Genomic DNA, 21,726 nt, shown 5'->3' on the forward strand with positions numbered 1-21,726 from the left:
GGCCTGAGTTGGATCCCACTAAAAGCTCCACTGTCCAGACTACACTTGGGTAACAGCCACAGGGAACAGCTTAGGGCTACTGCCAGTGTTAGGAATGGGAGCTTCAAGTTTGTGTCAATCAGGGCTTCAGGTGAAAACAGAGGCCATGGGTCACCAGTACTCACAGCAGAAAGAACTGGACAAACCCCAAGACCCTCATCTGAGAGATCGAGCTAGACATCCTGCTGCAAGCAATCTGGGCTTCCAGGTAGCTCAAGAGCCAACAAAAGTTCAAACTGCAGTTCAAAGGTGGTCAGGCGAGCATCCTCAACTTTTTCCAAGGAGTCTCTTTTACCTATTCAGGTCCTTGATGGATTGGGGGAGGCCCACCTGTGTGGTGAAGAACCAGCTGCTTAGCCCTAATCTACTCATCCAAATATTACCCTCACCCAGAGACACTTGGGCACCCCGGGACAGCCCAGCATCCAAGCAGACTGCCGACATTGACCTTGAACTGCTGACCTTCCCTTTCTGAATTGTGTCGTGCCCAGCAACCTGTTTGAGATGCTCTGTGTATAGAGGATGCTGACACCACACACTTCTACCCTCTGTATGCAAGGTGCCCCGTATAGCTAGCATCCAATTCGATCTCAAGTCCACATGAATAATCAACGAGATTCCAGCTCACAGGCGTCTGCGTGGTCGTGGCATACATCTAACTTTCCTCACCCCTGGTTTCATTTCATCTTCTTACCAGCACTTCCCCTTCCAATTCCTTGGATTCCTCCAGATCTGGAGGGATGAAGAGACTAGGAACGGGGCCTGGCTTCCCGACACACTTCCTCTCTGCACAAATCCCTTGCATGTGTTCCGCTGTGTGTGCCAGCCTCAGGGGGCTTCCCACCGGATCCCCCCCCACAAGGCAGAACGTCTCTACTCCATCCTCTCCCCTGGATCCACTCCCTTTGCTGTTCTCCCTACTCTTCAGACAGGCCGTGTTAACTGAGCATGATCCAGCCGCATCGTAGTCTGATGCACGTGGCACGTTTCCCAACAACTCTGGGCGCCCTGCCTTTCTCCTCCGTGTTTCTGTGTAGACCCCAAAGCAAGATCTCTTGAGTCAGGAGCACCTGAATCTTCAGAGGATGTGCCAGGGCCATAAGCACCTAATAGGAAACAGTTCTGGTTGGGAGTTGGTAAGCCCCTAAGCCGCCCGAAGCTACACCAGCCTAACCTGTTAACCAAGTAGCTGTGAGAGGCCAGGGACCTGGACACAAAGCAGGGAATGCTGTGCCCATCGGCAAAAGGTTACTGTGAGACTCAAACACACTGCACCTTCAGGCTTCTGCCACGATGGCCAGGGCCCTACTTGTCAATCTGAAGTTTAGTCTCCTCCCAGGTAAGCAGATAATCTGGTTAGTGCTGTAGTGAGCAAAGGAGGCTCAGCAAGGACCTAGTCCACCCCAGGAGAAGCATTTGCCCTTTTGTTCAACAACAGCCAAGGTTTGCTTATGGAAGGAGCTGAGAACACCCACACAATTGAAGCACTCACAGAAGCTGGTTTTTCAGGGATGCCAACTTAGTGCTGATCACACTGGAAAGAGAGATTTGGTCTTCAAAGAACAAGCAGACCAGTATGAGATGGAGACCAGCAACTGACTGGCTGCCTGTACTACATTCCACATTCCACGCGACCCTTGCCAGGCCAGCAGAGAGCTCACGTGTGATCAGATCTTGGCACTGGCTGTGAGGCCCAATGTCATCTTGGTGTTGAGGGTCCCAGTGGTAATCAAATTAAACTAAACCCTAAACTTGAAGTCGGGAGTCATTGTGACAGGTCATCTAAGCCCGATACCTTTGTCCATGTTCACATTTGGGAAAACTGAGGCCCATCAAGGAAAAAAGACTTGACAGAGCCATGCTTGAGCAGTGGAATCAGCCAGAGAACTTTGTGGGCCTGTCATAACAGCCCTACACGCATAGCTAGGAAACCCACACATACACCATGGAACCTACACACACACACACACACACACCTTGGAACCTACCCCCTTGGAACATACACACACACACACACACACACACACACACACCTTGGAATACTGCATACAACCAAGTGCAGGATGGGGTGGCTAAGGCAAAGGACACAGCAACCCCAAAGCCACATCCAGCCTTCTCTGGATCACACTGGAGCTCTACCCAGCCAGGGCAGTGATACCACATCAATAGCTCTTTAGCGAATGGCCCCAGGAAAACAGACACCAAATTCAAAGGGAACACCCTTCCATTGTTGAGACAAGATCAGAGGGGAGAAGGGATGATTCCACACTGAAGTTGAACACATGCAGAGCTGGCCTGGGCAGTGTCTGGAATCCAAGCTGCCCAGTTAAGCCCTCCAACAGGCTGCAGCATGCTGCCAGCATCTCCTGGGTCTCCAGGCTGATGGAGCGCTGGTCCAATGAGACAGAGGAGGTAGATTCCAGAAATTTGATCTTTCAACATTTAAGAGATGGATGGAGCCTTGGGAGGTGGGAGGGAAATTCCTTCCTGTCTCTTTAAGTGGCTTCCTTTCTTGAGCAGAGTTAAGCAAGCCATCTTAATGCTGTCTAGTCTATTCCCACTCACGCATCAGCCAGCAAAGAGGCTGTGGACACCCATTGTGGGCAGGCCAGCAGCCATGAGGACTCAGAACTGCATGGACACAATCATGAATGTACTCCTGTCCCCTTCTCTACTAGGGACCCTGTAAGGAGGAGGGCTTTTCCTCCCGCCTCCGGTCTTGTTCCGCCCGCCGCCGCGCCAGCCCCAATTAACACAATAGGACACACACACCACACACACCACAGAAAAACAGACAGACAGACACACACACTCACACACACCATCTACTGAGTACTTGCAGCAGAGAACAAGCCAGCCAGACAAGGATTCTCAAACGTAAACAAGTCAAGATGATGCCATCAGGTCTCCTTAGGGTGGGCCTCATCCAACATGACAGTGTCCTTCCAGATGGGGACATCCAGACACAAGCAGCTACAAGGAGCATGCCCCAACAGGGTGATGCACCTGCAAGCCAAGTTCTGAGGAAGATAACCAGAAGCCTGGGCCAGCAGAGGCCCAAGCAGACCCTCCCTGAGAAGTCTGGGGCCAACCTAACCCTCGGCTCCTCTCTTGTCTAAGCTGCCTGGCGTGCGGCATGTTAATACAGCAGTCTTAGCAAACGACAGATTTAAGGTAAGAAACTGGCAGGGATGAGCGATCGTGGGGCATGAGGACAGCAAAGGACACCGACAACCTGCCCCACAGAGAGGAGGCCTGTGCTGCCAAACACACATGACAGCAGCAGCACTTATTGGATGCCGGATGTCACCTTACATACCTGCCCCTCCCCTAAGTGATATGCTGCGGAGACACAGTGGGGCCAGGAAGCTGGCTGGTGTGACATGTGACCTGAGCCCCGGACCCGGAGCCTACACTCCTGACCTGCAAAGACCCCAGCTCTGCCCCTTACCAATAATACCATTTATGCAAATACCCACTCTCTGGACCTCAGTTTCCCCATCTGAAGAATGGAGCTGTTGGCGCCTTCCTCAAGATGTAACGCAGAAGTTGGAGGGCCAGGGAGGTTTCTCTGTGGCCCTGCGGAGGCGGCACCACAGTCTCTGTGGTACCTTCCAGCCCCAGAACCCTCCTGAGCAAAACCCATCCCTGAGCATAGGCTCCCACTGCCTATGAGGAGACCCCCATCTCCTACCACAGGTGCTCAGCAGGCCCCAGCTACTCCTTGGGCCTGGAAACATCTGGGTGTAGCATGAATAATAAAAACCCAGAGACAGCCACTAGAGAGCCCTCACCTCTACCAATGCCCCGACCGAAGGGGCCATCATGTCCTCTGGTTCCATCTCCAAACTGCATGGCTCCTCAGACTGCCTAGACTGCAATGAGTCCCTGTCCCCTCCTGTCTTACATTCCTCTCTTGTCCCCCACCTGCCTAGTGCTGGGGAATAGAGCATGTCATCCCAAGTGCTGGGATCAAAAGTGTGAGCTCTGTTTCTCTTTTAGACGGACTCACGGTGGCCTTGAACTCACAAAGATCCATCTGCCTCTGTCTCCCAAGTGCTGGGATTAAAGGTGTGGCCACAACTGCTTATCCTCTAAGGCTAATTAGTGGCTTAGGTGTATGGCTAACTAGTGGCTAGCTCTGCACTCTGATCTTCAGGCAAGCTTTGTTTGTTAGATTACAAACAAATATCACCACACCTGGGTTTAAATCTTATTCCCATCAAACGTTGGGCATGTCACCCTGGGTCACTGGCCATTCATTTCCCCACCTCTCCACAAGAAGGGAAGTTCAGGGGCTGTGGAACACTAAAGAAAGTTGCTCATAACTTGGAATCTACACTCCGTAGGAGAGAGACCTGTGAATGGCTCATCACAAGGCCACCACCGTGCTTGAAGAAGGTATCAAGTCCCTGCCACTGCAGAAAGACTATTGGGAACTTGGGATGGGCAGGTGCACATACGTGAGGTCTGACATGTACAACTCACAAGCTTTTAGGTCACCAAGAATCTCAACACAGAAGGTATATCTCCGTCTATGCCAATTCATTGCCCTCAGCTCACATAGCACTTCAGCCCTGAAGTGGGGCTAGCACTCCGGTTTTGGGCCTCAAATGCATTCGACAGGGCAGGAGGCGGTGTAGGTGCCAGCTGATGTCAAGGTGGCAAAGACTTCTCCTGCCTCAGGACACCTTTCCATGCAAACATCTGCAGGTAACCTGTGTGAATGGTATACAGGTATGTATGTATGTATGTACACACACACACACACACACACACACACACACACACACACACAGTGGGGGGGGGGTTCCTGGAGCTTCTGGAAACTGAAGATGGGTAGCATAAGAGCTGTCAAGTCAAGGCTGAAAATTTAGAAAATCAAATCCGAGAGGAGATGGAGCTTTCCACAGCGCCCTAAAGAGAAAGGGGGGGGGTCTGAGTGATCCACCTCCAGGATGGGCCCTCTTGGCCTCTCTTGTACCGAAACAGAGATGGTTGCCAGAGGGCAGTGGGAAAGGATACACAGGTATGACCTCATCTCCATCAGGAATGCAGGCCTCCTGGAAGGGGTGTTTGCTCCCTGGACAAGCAGTGAAGGAGCCACTCCTGTGCCCCAGCATGGCCCAGGGTTGAGAGTCAAAACAGGCCATCTTCATGCTCCAAGAGTAGTCAGTCAAGAGATGACAGACCACTGAGAAAAAAGGGCAGGAGGCTACCAAGACAGTCCCTCCGAGGTGAGGTGAGAAGGGCTTCCGGGGCCTTCAAGTGACTTGGCCAGGCTGGAGCTCTGTAGAGAGGCGGAGTGAGTCGCCTGGCACTTGGTGCAGGCTTGCTTGAGTCAGGTGGGCTCCTGGCATGGAAACCCTCTCTACTGGAGGCCCTGGCTCAGAGCACCCAGACAGGGAACCTCCCTCGCTCCCATCTCACAGTTTGCTTTCTGGGCAACCTTTACCAGCTGCGAGTTCCATGCTCATAGGAGACTCAGGGTGTCGCGCTGACATTTCAACTTCTCCAAGCTGCTTGTCACCTCCATGTTTTATTTCTACGCAGCATGTTAGAGGGTGGTATCTGGCCAGCCACAGAGCCCACTGAGCAGGTCTGGCCTTTTCTTGGGGAACATTTGAAAGGTTCTTGGCAGGACCCCGAATACAAAGCTGGAAACACTCCAGTCGGGGAAGGAAGAGAGTTGCAGAAAACACAGAGACTTCCCGGGCCTCCGAGTTAGGAGATCACCTTCTGGCAGACTCCACGTGCATGAAGGCAGTAGAGCAGACCTGCAAAGACCCCACAGGAGCTGTGTGACCAGAAGGGAGTGGCAAGACCGGGCTGGAGAAGAGCCAAGATCTGGCCTCACCTCTACTGTTGCCGTCTCTGTGAGATGCGCAACTGACACTGAGCTCCTCTGAGTGTCCATTTTGTACCCAAAGTGAGGTAATTATAAACAAGTACCAGGGCTCTCTGCTTTGTAAAAGACCCACACTTGGCAGGTTAGAGGAAATGCCACCTGGACAGGAAGGATTAGTGTTGTCATTAAAACCAGACACAGTGTAAGGAAAAACCTGAGTCCCCTGGTCACCAGAAGCAGGCTGCCCACTGAGTTGGAGTTCCCCAGCTGAAGACCCAGGCACCGAAGAGCACTGGCTACCATCACTGAGTCTGTGGTTGGAGACATCTGGGTTAGCAGAGGTTAAGCCATCACTGGCCTGTGTTCTGCAAGCTCACAGAATGGAACTTTGGCCCCAGAAGAGAGATCATCACTTACTGTAGGTTGAGACGGAAAAGTGACAAGTGGGTTGAAGCCCTAAGGAGCGTAAAACCTCAAGCCTAGCTGTCAATGGGTGGAGAAAGATGGAAGTTTGGGATGGGAGACATGGGATCCAAGGAGAGCTAAGTTCCTACGATATTTAGATATTAATGGGAAGGAGCCAGACGGGAGGAGACAGGAGAAAGTGGAGGAGAGAAGCAACTGATGGCTTAGGTAAGGCCCTCAGGACAGGACCTAGAATGCCGTAGGTGGCAAAGGAACCCACCCAATGTAGAAGACCCTTCTCCCAGGGCTGCCTGTGGATGGATGTGTGCTGACACAAATATACACATCTGACATAGTGTGGACATGTGTGAGGTAATGCAATGGCAGGCCAGAGAGCTCCAGGGATCTGTGCTTGCCCCTCCCTCCTTCCCTCTCTCTCTCTCTCTCTCTCTCTCTCTCTCTCTCTCTCTCTCACACACACACACACACACACACACACACCAACACCAGGATTGCAGATAGGTGCTGTTGTGTCCAGCTTTTGCGTGGGTTCTGGAGACCTGAACTCAGGACACATGTTTGTGAAGCAAGTGTCTTAACTCAGTGAGCCATCTCCACAGCCTGTATCTGAGTAGTTTTAGGTCCTTTCTGTGTGTGTGTGTGTGTGTGTGTGTGTGTGTGTGTGTGTGTGTGTTTTATGGCAGGGAAGGGGGTGTTGAGAAAGGTATAACAGCTCTGGCTGTCCTGGAACTTGCTCTGTACACCAGGCTAACCTCCAACTCAGAGATCCACCTGTTTCTGCCTCCCAGTTTTTTTTTTTTTTTTTTATTTAACTGGAAACACAAGCCAGACTTGATGGCACAGGCCCATGGCCCTAACACTTGGGAGATGGAGGCAAGAGGATCAGGAGTTCAGAGCCAGTGTAGGCTATAAGATACCCACTCTTAGAAAAAATAAAAACAAGTAAACAGAGTTAACAGAAGTCAGGTTTTTGGCATTTATTTAGTGTCTGAATCAATTCGCATTTGTCCATCATGTCTAGTTAGACTTTATCATTTTATTAGGGGGTTTTCTCCTCCCCTTTTAAATTACTGAGTAAAGTACTTAATGCATGTCTTAGCTTTCTTTTCTGATAAACAATGTATTTAATACTATAACTGCCTTGAAGGCTAGCTTTCTCCTTACAATAGTGTTTTTATATTTTACTTTACAAATTCTCAGGAAACTGCATTCTGTTCCAGGTTCCAATAGTTATTAAGTGGGTTAAGTAATTATTTGTGGTTTAATTTAATGAGTAGCTGTGGTCTGTGAAGTGTGTGTGTGTGTGTGTGTGTGTGTGTGTGTGTGTGTGTATTTGAGACCTAATATATCCTTGGTCCTGGTCCGTATAATTAATACTTAAAGATAAGGTATGTAATATTAATTGTTATTGCAATGGCTGCTGCTTTCTTATTGACTGACTTCCTTTCACTTACCATAATATATACAACCTCACCATGAGTTGCTCCTGCTCCAAATATGACTGATAGTTTTTGTCTTAGAAAGTTTGAGTTTGTAGAGTGTACTATCCATTATATTAGTCTTTTCTGCCTTGTATTGGAATTTACTTAAAGTACACTCCAAGTATTTCTCATTTGAACTTGCCCAATATGATTTCTTTAAACTTAAATATATTTATGTGTGTCTGTCTGTGTGCCTGAGTGTGGGTATGCGCATGTGAGTGCAGTGCCCAGAGAGGCCAGAAGAGGGCACCAGGTTCCCCTAGAGCTTCAGTTACAGGTGATTATGAGCTGCTTCATCGATATGGGTGCTAGGAACTAAAGTTGGATCTTCTGCAAGAGCAGCAAACACTATTAACCACTGAGCCATCTCTCCAGGCCTCAGTATGTATTTTTATCAGTGTCCCTCTCCTCCCCCCTCTCTCCCTCCCCCCTCTCTCCCTCCCCCCTCTCTCCCTCTCCCCTCTCTCCCTCTCCCCTCTCTCCCTCCCCCCTCTCTCCCTCCCCCCTCTCTCCTTTCCCCCTCTCTCCCTCCCCCCTCTCTCCCTCCCCCCTTTCTCTCTCAGGAACCTGAGCCCCTGTCTCTTCTTCTTGTGCTGTTCTCTCCTAAGACTATCCTCACCTGCCAATCCTCTCACTACATGCCACGCCCTTACCTCCAGAGATGCTTGCTCCTCTCAGTTCACAGCTAGTGACTTAGTGCAGGCCACCCCCTCCAGAAAGCCCCTCAGCTCCCAGGGGCTCCTTGTACCCTCTATGGCATGAGTTCTTTGGAGGAAGGTGTTTTGTTTTTGTTTTTGTTTTAAACGGGTCTTTTGCCCCGTGACTAACACAATTTCTGGATTTCATCTTGGTATACGGATCTTCCCATAGCAAGTGTGCTTTAGGAGGGAGAAGGAGCATGATGACCCTGGACACATGGGGTGGAGTCTTGATTGTGTAGTTCTAGATGGTTCTTCCTCAAAAAAAAAAAAAAGCCAACAAGGCAGGGCTAGGGAGACCTATTGTTGGCTCCCTGGGCAAGCCATGCTCTGCCCAGATCCTTGTGCTTATGGTACTAGACAGTCACCTGTGTCCCACAGCATGGGGGGGGTCTATTCTTTGTGTCCTCTCAGACCCCCACGTCCCTGCCACTCTGGGAAAGTCCCCTTGATCCAGCTTTGAGTTTCTGTCCCTGCCATGTAACCACGCCTGCCTCTCTCCTATGAAAAGCAGATGGGATTAACAGATTGTAGCCACATAGAGATCTGTGTGTGCCTGGGAGAAGACAGGTTCTCCAGCTGCCACTGGGGAGGGAACTAGGAAGCCTGCGATGCCCTGCCTGTTTAGAAATCAGCTTGCTTGGGTCAGTGAGCAAAGGTGAGTTCAGGCCCCAGAACCCCCACAGTAAAAGAAGGGGGAAAAGCTCCCACAAGGTGTTGACCTCTGACTTCCACACTTGTGCACACGCATGCACACACACACACACACACACACACACTATAAGCTATAAGAGAAAAATCTAAAAAGATGTCCTTGTAAGTACCAGTGATTGATTTGGCTGTAGGACCACCTTTCTGGAATGGCTGCCACGCAGCCCTCCAACCTCAGGGAGCGTGTTTGAGGCCCCACTGGTGGAGATGAGAAACCTAAGCCTTGGTGGAGCCCACTCCTGAAGCACTTGGCTCATGACCAGAAAGTTTAGGAAGGGAAGGATATGTTATTCCGGGACGCCTGGGAAAGAGGAAATGCGAGCCTGATTGATTTAAGCACTCAAAGAGATGTATGTCTAGTAGTATATGTCCTGATTGGCTGGGAAAGAAAGTGACATGTGAATGTTGGACTCTATCTGTGTAGCCTGGATACCTTTCTATGGGGAATCCTGAGTATAACATGTTGAGCAGGAATTACAGCATGCCTGTGGCATAAATTCTTCCCCTTATACTTGCACCTGAGACACAGAAAGACATAGTGCACTAAGGTATAGCGCCTAGGACACTTAGAGGCCCAATGTGTACATACAGCACACCCAGCGCCACTTTTCCTTGCAGAGGCCTCCATGAAGGCAAACCCACCCTGAGTGACAGATGGGGTATAGACCCATCACCAAGGAGGCAGGACCCGTGAAGAGAATCCCCGTGACTAATCTCACCAGGCCTGCCTAAACCTGGAGCTCCGCAATTCATCCAAGGGGAAGTTGCAGGAATACAAGCAGGACTAACCACTCCCCAAGCACAGGGATAGGATGAAGTCTGACCTGGCATGATTCAAGGTAACCCCAGTGTGTTCTGAAGTCCTCCATGTCTGCTCCAGAGGCCACTGATGGAGCTGGGCATGTGTGGATCCATGCAAAAGATACAGCAACTGTACTCAAGGACTGCGCCCTGGACACCAGATGACTCTTGGGTTATCTAGTGTCTGGAGAGTCTGTCCCCATCTACCTGTGGCCTAGCTGGTCCCTGGAGCAGCCCTGTGGGAATGTCCCACTCTGACAAGCTGAAGGGGATGTGGAAAAGGCATAGGACAGGAATAAAGAAAGCATGTGAGATGTGTTATGGTGTCTAAGCTGTTTCCTAGCCTCTAAGCAACTGTCTGCCCCTGGACCTGTGTTTCCCCATCAGCAAAGTAAAGGCATGGAAGCTGCCTTTGGCTTCCCTTGGTGTGATCTCAGGCTTCCAACCACAGCACACTGCAAAGTGCTGGACCCTGAACCCTGGGCACAAGTGGGCAATTTGTTGTTCTATATTTTTAGGTAACTGCATAGCAGACTCCTGGGATCTGGACTAGCCCACTGAAGGATGCTCCTTGCCAGTTGTGACATCCCCGAGGTTGGCAGATGAGAGCCCTGCATTTCCAAGTATCCTGGTTGTGGGCATGGGACCCAGAAGTCTCCAACACTTCCTCTCTAGTTCCTTGGTGGTTCTGGGACTATGCAGGGGAGGATATCTGGAGTAAAAGTAAAAGTAGTTACTGCTTAGTAATTGCATGTGTGTTTGATCTGACTCTTAAGTGGGATGAAGAAATATCCCCAAGCAAGCATCTCTCTGGCTTGCCTTAGCTTTAGTGCATCTGTGTATACAGCTTGGCATTTTAGGGTGAGAAGCCTTCTGTCCTCTTTGACTCCATCACCCCAGGTACATTACCCTTTACCCTGAGCACTGTTTTCTGGGGTGCAAGATGGAGCACAATGGAGTTGTACAGGGTCTTGTGACATTTGGTACAGTTGCATGGTTTTCAATGGGGACCACCATGGTTTCCTCCTCACGGGAAATTCCATGTGACCAGGGTGGCTCTGGAGCTGTGGGAGGGCGAGGCCTCTTGGTCACACCCCAGCAGAGTGGTGAGCAGAGCGAAAAGTGTACTGGCACTCGGCTGGACTGCTCCTTCTCCCTTTGTATTCAATCCAAAACTTCTGTTGATAGAGATTTCTCAACAAGTAAATATGTTTTGCTTTGTGGGTCACAAGTCTCTGTCACAACTACTCTGCCATAGCAGGGTGGCAGCAGCCACAGAGAACAATGTGGATGCAGGGACATGTGTTCATTCCAGTAGAACTTGATCTATAGGGGCAGGCATGGCCTGGGCGTGGCTCACTGACTCTTGGTTTAGGGTAACACCAGCTGTACAGTTAGATGGGAAAACTGTGTGTGTGTGTGTGTGCGCGCGCGCACATGACTATACTGATATGGAGGCCAGAAGTTGATGTGAGATGTCTTCTTTCACTCTCCATTTTGTTGTTTTGTTTTGTTGGTTGAGACAGACTCTCACTTAACCCTGACCTCAACAATCCAGCTGGTCTAGGTAGCTAGCAAGCCCCAGGAACTGCCTGTCTCGGCCTTCCCAGCACATGGTTGCAGATGCACACTGATGCACGAACTGCGTGTGCTGGGGGATCCAAACTCAGACCCTCACAGCAAACACTTTCCCTACTGAAGCATCTCTCCCCACCCCAGACTGGCGTTTCTGGCCAGTGAAAGTTCTCCCTGAAGTCGAATTCAGACCCGAGTCCCCTGCCACCCCAGGGCCCAATTACCACATAGAGAGGTTGCATAGTTTGATATTGAGCCCAAGAAATGGTAGAGAGTCAAGGGCTGCCCTTTGGTTCTTCACTTGGAAATGTCTTGAGTTGCTTCCTGAATCTCCCTGAGGAGATGCAGTCATGGTTACACTAATTCAGAGGGAGCCATGAGGACCCCTTCCCACCATAGCCCAGCAGATAGACCTAGAATGCAGCCTTAGGTAGACACCTGACAAGTGGAAGGAAAATCATAGTTTCCTTCCCTTCACTGTAGGTGACAAATTCTAAGGTTCCCCTAGGGAATACAGAAGTACCAAAAATTCCAGGGCATTCCAATACATATCTATGATAAAGGTTAATTCATAAACCAGGTTCAGTAATATATTAAAACAGTTGCTACTAATGAAATAGATCAATATAATAACATACCATAATTAAGAGTTAGGAGACTGTAGCCTTTCACTCTCCAGATAGCTTGTGTTTCCATTCTTTCCATGATGTGATGACCTATTCCTGCGCCATGAGCTGAGCTGATGTGAATGATGCAGGCCTAAGAAATGAGGATGGACTACCACAGACAATCTGAAAACACATCAGAGAAAGATCATCTGCTCCTGGCCAGTCTGTATCATCTAGCAGTGATGCTGTTGGGTGGGTAGTGTACACAGTGTGAATACACTGTATCCATACACTGTGTGGATACACTGTACCTATACACTGTGTGGATACTCTGAATCCAGGCTACAGTGTGGATACACTGTATCAACACACAGTGCGGATACACTGTATCCCTACACTGTGTGGATCCACTGAATCCACACACAATGTTGATACACTGAATCCAGGATACACAATGCAGATTACACTGTATCCATCCATGTACAGTGTGGATGCAGGTGGCTGGAACAGGTCCACCCACCTGTGGCATATTGTGTGTACAAATAAGTGTACAAATATGGCAGTCAGAGGTTGGTCCTTAGAACAGTGCACAATGTACATTGCTTATTTCTTCAGTTTTCCATCATAATCCCTGGATATCTGAAATTTCATAAGTCAAAACTTGGAATAGGGGAGGGCTACTGCACCGGACACCCTGATAGGGCATGGGAAGAAATACTCCTGTCTGGGAGGGGTCGCTGAGGTCGTTGGAACAGGAGAGGGCAGGAAGAGCATTCCAAGAGGAAAGCAGAAAGTAGTTCCCTAGGTTAAGGATCCAAGCAGGAAGCAGGCAGGATGGAGGACTGCCCCCAGCTGGGAGGGCTGGGTGAGCAGTCTCCAAGCAAATGCTTCATCTCTAGGACAAAGGGCAGCCAGAGGGAGACATTATTAAATTTGTGCCACAGGAAGACGAGTCTCATGACCATCTGCAGCATGAGTGAGAGGAGCATGAGGGACAAGGGAATCAAAGAGTCCTTTCAAGGTCTTGGCAAGCAGTAGTGGGGGTGGGGAGCACGAGAGGGAAGATTCTAGATCACTCCAGGAGGTAGAGGCAGGCAGTTTAAGGGGATTAGAGATGAACAGACTCTGGGATGAAAGGTGGACACTGGGGGCCATTAGAAAGCCCAGAGGAGCAGGCATAAGAAAGGGAATGATATCCCTGACGTGGTAAGTCCCAGTATCTATGAAGCACTCAGGTGGCAGGAGGGTGCCCGGAAGCCAGGGGGTGGGCAGCTGAGGCCACAAGACTCGCATTCACCCTGCCCGCTGGCCTGCTTGCACAGTGAGGCTGTCTGGAGGAAAGCCAGGTCATGGCACAGCAATGGGGCATGTCACAATGTATACCCAGGAATATTAATTTCAAACAGGTGGAAATACAGGCCAGGGAGCGTAGACAGGAAAAGACCTGGGCGCCCATTCATCAGGGCTTCGGGTCAACCAGACCAGATGTTCTGCACACACAAAAAATGCAAGGAATTTCATAATTTATCCCACAGACAAGAAGTTCAGAAGGTGGGGGCGGGCAGCCTGGAGTTTCAGGTCAGACAGGAGCTCTGGGGCAGGAGGGCGTTGAATGCTACTTCCCATTTCCAGTTGAGTACAAGCAACGCCAGACACAATCCGACACAAGGCACCATGCCTCCTTGCAGGGCAGGAACAGCATTGCCATGAAAAAGCACCAGCATCTGTATCCCAAGGTCCCTCCATCCATCCTCAGGAGGGAGCCAAGTGACCCAGACACCCACCATCTCCTCTGTTGTGTGCTTATGATCTGAGAAACTATGGGCCAAGGCGGCCCAGCCCACACTCTATGGCCAGCCTGCAAGCCTCCTGTGGCCTGAGCTATGTAGTCTCACTTTCCCGAGCTCAGGTAGAGAAACCTGGGAAGGGGTGAGGAGTATGCTGGACCCCATGCTGTGCACAACAGAGCCAGGAATGGGGTTTCCACCCAAGCATTGACTAAAGAAGTAACATTTTAAAAAAGCCATGGCATCTGAAACATTTAAAAAAGCCATGGTGTCTGGCCAGTGAGTTGGCTAAGCAAGCAAGACACTTGCTGTACAAGTCTGATGCCCTAAGTTCAATCCCCAGAACCTACACAAAGGTGAATGGAGATAATTGACTCCATAAAGTTGTCCTCTAACCACACACACACTGTGGCAACTGTGGCCCATGTCTGACACGCACATCAAACACAGGCACAATGACAATACATTTTTAATTGCATGTGTGGTGTGTGTGTGTGTGTGTGTGTGTGTGTGTGTGTGTGTGTGTGTACATGAGTACAGTTCTCCTGAAGGCTAGCACACCATGTCTGATCATCTGGAGCTGGAGTTATAGGCAGTTGTGAGGTTCTCAACATGGATGATGGGGATCAAACTTGAGTCTTTTGTAAGAACAGCACATGGCCTTAACAGCTCAACCATCTTCTCTCCAGCTCCAACAAATACTTTCTAAATTTTAAATAAGTAGACAAAAGTCATGGCTTCTGTCTCAGTTTTGTTTCTACCGCTGTGATAAAACACCCTGACAAAAAGCAACTTAGAGAAAAAGGAATTGTTTTAGTTCTCGGTTCTAGGCTATCGTTCACTGGAGCAAGGGAGTGAAGGCGGAAACTCGAAGCAGGCAGTCACACCTCAGGCACAGTTGAGAGCAGAGAGAGAAATACTACTACTCAGTTCACTTCCTCCATTTTTGTATCATCTGGGACCCAAACCAAAGGAATGGTACTGACTGATTTTAAACATGAATTAATGTCACTAAGACGCCACCCCCCCCCCAGGCCAAACTGATCTCCAGTCCCTCCAGACCCTCCTCCCCAGTGATGCTAGATTGTGTCAAGTTGACAATTAAAATCAACCATCAGCTTTCACACTTCCACATAGTGCAAAACCCTAACCAATCAGAGCTCAGGGGGGTCCTCAGAGGCTGGACTGATCCTGGCTGGAATCTGTATCACAGCTGGTGACAGAGACTGCCTGACTGACAGAGTCACGATGCACTATTTTATTCCCATCAGAGAGAAACCAATCTGGGGCTTGTATGGTTACAGCAGAGCTTTGTGTCCTAAAAGAGGAGACCTTTCAGCTTCTCAGGCATGAATTCAAGCTGAGCCTGTGACATGTGGAGGCAGTTCTGGGAGTGTGGGTTGAGAATCTAGATGGCCCTCATGGCTGGGTCTATATTGTAGGCACCCAAAGTAGCAAGACAGAGAGCCAGCAGACCAGGCAGGCCACAAGAGCTTGACTGCCTACCAGCTACAAGGTCACCACAGTTCCACCCCAGCTTCTGGAAGGAGGGACCCAGCCTACCAGAGCTGGCCAGTTAGGGACCTAATAGGTGTATGCTGAGAGGTGTGGGGAAGGGTTGTTGGAAGCAGAATGTGAAGAAGGAAGAAAGAAAGAGGTCTCACAGTAAGTCACTCAGCCATCTTCCAGGGTGGCTTGTTTCAGGGGTCCCTAGAGGGGAGAAGCCTCAGCCCCTATTCTGTATTGAGCCTGGCCTTGTTCTCCTTACAGCTTGGACCCCCTCATCTATAACCCTGACCCCATGGCACTACCTTCCTGCTAATTTGCAGACTCCCTGATCAGGCCTGGTCTCTCTGGTGTAAGTGTTGTCCCCAACCCAGGGCACACAGAGACTCTCGGGGACCATTTGTTGAGCGGACAATAAAAAGAGTGGGTAGAAAAGTCGGGATTTCAGAGCTGGCGTGTTGGGGAGTGGGGGATGAGACTGGGTGGAGGGAGTAGAAGTGAGGCTTCCTCCGCCTCTGCTCCCCCCACAGGCCCCCTCGTCCTGAGTGGCTGGGCCCCAGTGAGGGAGCCAGCAGGCCAGCAGCGTCCCGGCTGCCGGGAGCAGTGACTCAGCCGCCATCTGTTATTTAATGAGAAGATGACAAGCCAATTGGCGAGCATCCCCCCCCCCTTCTCTTTAAAATGTGACTCTCTTGATCTGTATTTCTGACTCGCTCACTCTTACTCCTTTTCACTCCACAGTAAACAGAGCCGGGATTTGCCAGGCGGCCCTCCCAAAACTCCTCAGTGATGAGCCTTGTCTTTCGCTGAAGGTGAGGGGGAGTCTGCCCGAGTCACCCTTCCCAGCACCGCCATGGAACTGGATCAGCTCAAACCAGGAGTCTGTTGAGAACTTCAAAACTATAATCCACTTCAGAGAGGATAGGCTGCCATGGTCGGCGACAAGCTGGTCATGCAGGACAGGGAAAGTCGGAGGCTGCACCTTGGGTAGGGACAGAAGGTGGAAAGACCTTCCTCCAAGCCAGTCCCATAGCTGACCCTGCCTGTGCCTTTGCAAGTCCATGTCTCCATCTGCAGGGAGGCATGGCTAAACCTCAGTGTTCCAAAGGTAGCCCTGACACTGAGATTCTTCCTTTGCGACGGGGCTTCCCAGGTCTGGCTGAGCTCTGTACACCTCTGGACAGACTGGGCACCACTATTTAAGAAGAATATGGTCTACTGTAGTCCAGTTCCGTGTGTGTGGATTAAGCCTTGGGTCTAGGCATGTATGTTAGAAAGGCAAGAACTGTCTGCCACAGAGATTCATTTGGAAAGAGAACCCCAAAAGTGCCAGCCTGGGGCAGTGAGGGGCCACCTCTTCCTACTCAGAGGTCAGCAGTAGACTTCATGCAGCTTAGTCATGGATTAACCCCATGGCTAGAAGTGTCCACTCTCTTCTCTCTGGAGTTAGCTCTCTCTCTCTCTCCCTCTTTCTCCCTCTCTCTCTCTCTCTCTCTCTCTCTCTCTCTCTCTCTCTCACACACACACACACACACACACACACACACACACACTGAAGCAGGGTCTTAAGCAAAGATGGACTTGAACTCCTAATGGTCCTGTTGAATCCTCCCCAGTGCTGGGATTACAGGTGGGTGTCCCTGTGTACCTCAACCGGGTCTCCCTTGATTCTTACAGGCTCCCAGCACACAGGAACCCTCTGGCCCCACAGATTTTTTTTTTACCATAGCTTCTAGCTCAGGGGGTCACACAGTGTGCCCATAAGAATGTATACTTAGGGACTGAACAAACCACGGTCTGATTCTGCTTGGATGAAGGAACCCCCTCTGAGATTCAGTTTCAGAGGCGGGAGGATCTCTGTGAGTTCCAGGCCAGCCTGGTATACAGAGTGAGTTCCAGAAAGGCCAGGGCTGTTACACAGAGAAGCCCTGTCTTGAAAGACAACAACAACAACAACGGACAAGGAGACTCAGTTTCCCCTGTGTTCAACAGGGCTCAGATGTCACCCACAATGGCAAAGTGAGTCCAAAGGGATGGAAGGTCGGGGCTGCTGTCTGAGTGACCACCTGCTTTTCCACCTTGTGTCAAGTCTCTTCATCCCTAAATCTGGCCACCAGCTCTCCTTCCTGCCTGGACGGAGGACCTGGGGGGCAGGAGGGGCTGAGACATGGCCACGTGCTCTGCCTCAGCCCAAAAACCCCGCTCACGTGACCATCGACAGTGGATTGATGAAATTAAGCACAGATGGTTACTTTGTTGTTGTTCTTTGAACTGACAGCTGCTGGTATAAAAATAAATTAAATTAAATTTCACATAAGTCAGACTTTTTTTTTTTTTTGTATTTTTTCAAAATGATCTAAGTTTCTCTGTGTTGTTGTCGCTAGATTGTTTTCTTTCTTTCTAACATACGGAGGCAGAGAAAACTCCAGGGCACTAGAAACATGAAGGAGAGGCTCTCCCCTCCCTTGCACAGCCATCTCCTTGACGTTCTGAAAGGCCATGGAGGTGATGGTTAAATCTCTACTGCGCTATCTTCAGAGCTTAGGGCATGGTTGGGGGGCACAGAGGCCTGGTGTGAATCTGGAGTGAACCCCCCACTGGCCAAGTCCTTTAGCTTCTCTGAGCTTCATTTTACTGCTCTGTACAGGAGATATGAACAATGCCCCCCCCCTCGGGATGAGGGATGGAGACTCATGCCTGGCTCTTAGTGCTCCCAGGCTCTCAGTGGGTTGTCAGTGGCTGGGACACTATAAGTGAACATGGCATTTTTATACATGGAAGCATCACTGGGGGGGGGAGAGCATGAAAGACACCCTGTACCTACCTGTTATCCAGAAGACTCTCACAACCCATTCCCCTCTGCTTTTCTGGGCCTCCCTTCCACTCCCAGCAACCCTGCACAGGATCCCAGCGTTTGCATGCTGCAGATGAGACCTGGCCTTGTCTTCACTGGCCATCCTATAATGGAAGCCCTCACTCATCCTCTGCACCCAGAAACTCCTTTCTCCTTGCTACAGCCAAGCCCAGAGACACCCGCTCTTGTACGAGCTGCCTCTGGCCTCTGGTGACAGTCTCTCACAGGGAGCACCTAGCCCACGTGGCAAATTAAAGCCCCCGAGTAGCTGCACATGTCACATTTGTAGACACATGAAGAAAGTGGTCTGGAAGGAGACAATATAGCCAGCCAAGGAAGAGGGGCAGATAAAGGTAGGAGAGATGTCCCAAAGTACCCTCAACTCTTCCCACAGTCCAGCTGTCCATCCAGGCTGTGCCCTTCCCTTCCGCCAGCCCCGCTCACTGCCTGCCACTGTGACCAGACTGCTCTACGAGTTGCTAGCTGACCAATCCAGGACACAGTACCCTGCATGCACAGTAGCATGCTCAGGGCTGAGGACGACACGTGCCCTGAATTGCAGGAGTTGAGAGAGGAGACAGGAGTTGAGACAGGAAGGGCGGGGTGTCTGTGGATTTAAGTGGGGAGGGGGAGCTCTGTACAGGTGTGGATGAAGGACAGAGGGGAAGAGGCAGATCAAGTGTGTTGAGTGTTGTGGGGACAGCAAGGGGAAGGGCCTTAGGCAGCAAGCTAGACTGTGGAAGCCCAAGGGTCCCGTGAGGACTGCATGCTCATCTGTGATCAGGAGTAGCCAGAGGACTCACACAGTGCTCTTCACCCTACAGTCCTGGCATACGCTTTTCATCAACCCATGTGGCATGTCCAGCCTTAAAGTCGTTCCTAAAGATGACTACTTAGACCTCCTCCTGCTCAGCATCAGACCCACCGCCCCAGGGAGCTGAGGTCCTGTGTAGGTTACAGTAGAGACATTTCTGGCTTCTGGGAAGGGGACAGGGGATGTGACTGGGAGACCAGACAGGCAGGACGCTAATGGAAATAAGACAAAGGCAACCAGGAATGAAAAGAGGCCAAGGCAGAAGGTGGAGGCAGGAGAGGAATTTGGCATCTGAGACTGCAAGTCACGTTGGTGCTGGGCAGTTAAAGTACCGATGCCCCAGCCAGATGAAGCCCCAAACTCTCGGGCAGAGGATAGCATAGCTCACAGAGGGTATTAAGGGTGAGAGGGACTCTGGGGTGGGAGCAGAACACTTCTCTGACCTTGGGCAAGGGTCCTGTCATCACTGGGCCTCCCGGTGGTATCACCCGAGTATGTCCAGGGCTATCAAAACACCTTAGGCTGGGTGGCTAAGGCACAGCTACCCGAGAGCAAAAGACCCAGGAGCCTGCAAAGTCAGGGCCTGGTGAGGGCAGGCTCTTTTCACTCTGTGGCCATTCTGCAAACACCCAGCCATCTTAACCTTTATATATAAAACTCTGTCTTTACTAAGGCAAAGACTATGTTTACATCCTTCCAATTTCTTTCTTTTATTTACGGTTTTATTTATTAATACTGTGAGACATAATAGCATTAATAAATACATTTAATATTAAAAAGGAAGGAAGAGATGGCAGGAAGTGGAAGGAGGGAGGAGGAGAGGGAGAGAAAGGGAAGCAGGATGGACCCCAACAAGGGTGTTAAGCCACACATGAAGACTCTGCTTTCAGGATGGGTAACCCACCAAAAACAGCACCCCATATCCTCCCCGGGGAAGACAGAGTCAACATACAGGGTTATGGGAGACATGGACATTCAGTCTAAGGCAACATCCATAAAACGAATTATATGGACAAGAGCCATAGCTTTCCAGTTTATTTCAGAAGCAGCTGAAGCTCGCTGCAAGCCTACTACACCCACTACGTGTGTGGAAATGACAGTCTGTCCTGCTCCTGTGAGAGAATCCAGAACTCCCTATCCTGAGGGGGCAGAGCCGAGTCTGGCCCTCCTCCCCCATCTAGGCATGGGCATGATGAATATTGTCAGCCTGGAGGCCTTGAGAATCACCCAGAAGGCAAAGCTCTAAGCTTGTCTGTAAGGAACTCTCTAGTTCATATTAACTGAGGTAGAGCAGTCCACCCTAAATGTGGAAGGCATCACTTGATGGGCTGGGCTCCAGGGCTGCATAAAATGAAAATTATATCAGGTATAGTGGAGTATGCCTCTCATTCCAGAACTTATGAGACAGAAGCAGGCAAATCTCTGTGAGTTTGAGGCCAGCCTGGCCTACATAGTGAGTCCCAAGCCAGCTGAGGACACTGTCTCAAATATACGTGTGCATGTGTGCGTGCGTGCGTGCGTGCGTGCGTGTGTGTGTGTGTGTGTGCGTGCGTGTGTGTGTGTGTGTGTGTGTGTGTGTGTAATTAAAAAATAAAATAAAGTGAGCCAAGCAGTCCATCCCTCTCTGCTTCCTGTTGCTGGATGCCGTGTAATCAGCTGCCTCAAATTACGAGGCAGAATAAACCCCTCCTTCCTCACCACGCTTCTTGAAAAGTTTTTGGTCACAGCAAGTCTCAGAGAGGGCAAATAGGTAAGTCAGGCTGCTGATGCCCAAGGGAGGAGTCCTGAAAGTGAGGACTCAAGGCCAGCAGTTCTGAGTGAGCACCCGGGGCTGTAGGTTCCTTGCATGGTGACCAGGGTAGAACTGAAACACAGAGCTGAGGTCCAGAAACCACAGACAAGTTCACTGTCAACCAAACAACGTGGCCCTAATAAAGAGGAGCGCAGGTGCCCCTCCCCCTCAGAGCACTTGGAAATATCCTAGGAAATCACCATGGACCAGCCGTCAGGAAAATATGGCTGTTAGCCTTACTTCCCACAGCATCTTGTCACACATCTGGCTGTATAGTTAAAAAATATCCTGCACTATGCTGGCTGAAACAGAAGCCACTGGCTACCATTGCCCACAGAACTCTTGAAATTGTAGCTAATACAAGGGAGGGACTGGAGAGGCCCAAACTCACATCTTATTTCATTTGGATTTGCTTTCATTTAAATAATTCCATGTGGCTAATAGTGTCCACACCAACTGCACAGCTTCCATTTTCAAATCTATAAACCAGAAATCCTGACCTCTTGGGAAAGTGAAGGATAAAATGATAGTGGTGATGACAGCTGGCCATAAAGGGACATCAGGAAATGAAGGCCAGTCAAGAAACCCTGTGGACTCCAGAGAGTTGTCTTTTGTTCATTCTTTCATCAGGTCAGGTCCCCGGGAAGTCCTGGTCTTCAGGCATAGAGCAAAGAGGAGCAGACCTCGTGTTCATGAAGTCCACTGAAGACTTGGTCACCCCCACAAAATGACAGTCACCATTAGCTCAGCGAAGGAAAAGGACAGCCAGTAAAGTGATAGACAATG

Source organism: Phodopus roborovskii, unplaced genomic scaffold, assembly GCF_943737965.1.
Source record: "Phodopus roborovskii unplaced genomic scaffold, PHOROB, whole genome shotgun sequence".
Classification (NCBI taxonomy): Eukaryota; Metazoa; Chordata; class Mammalia; order Rodentia; family Cricetidae; genus Phodopus; species Phodopus roborovskii.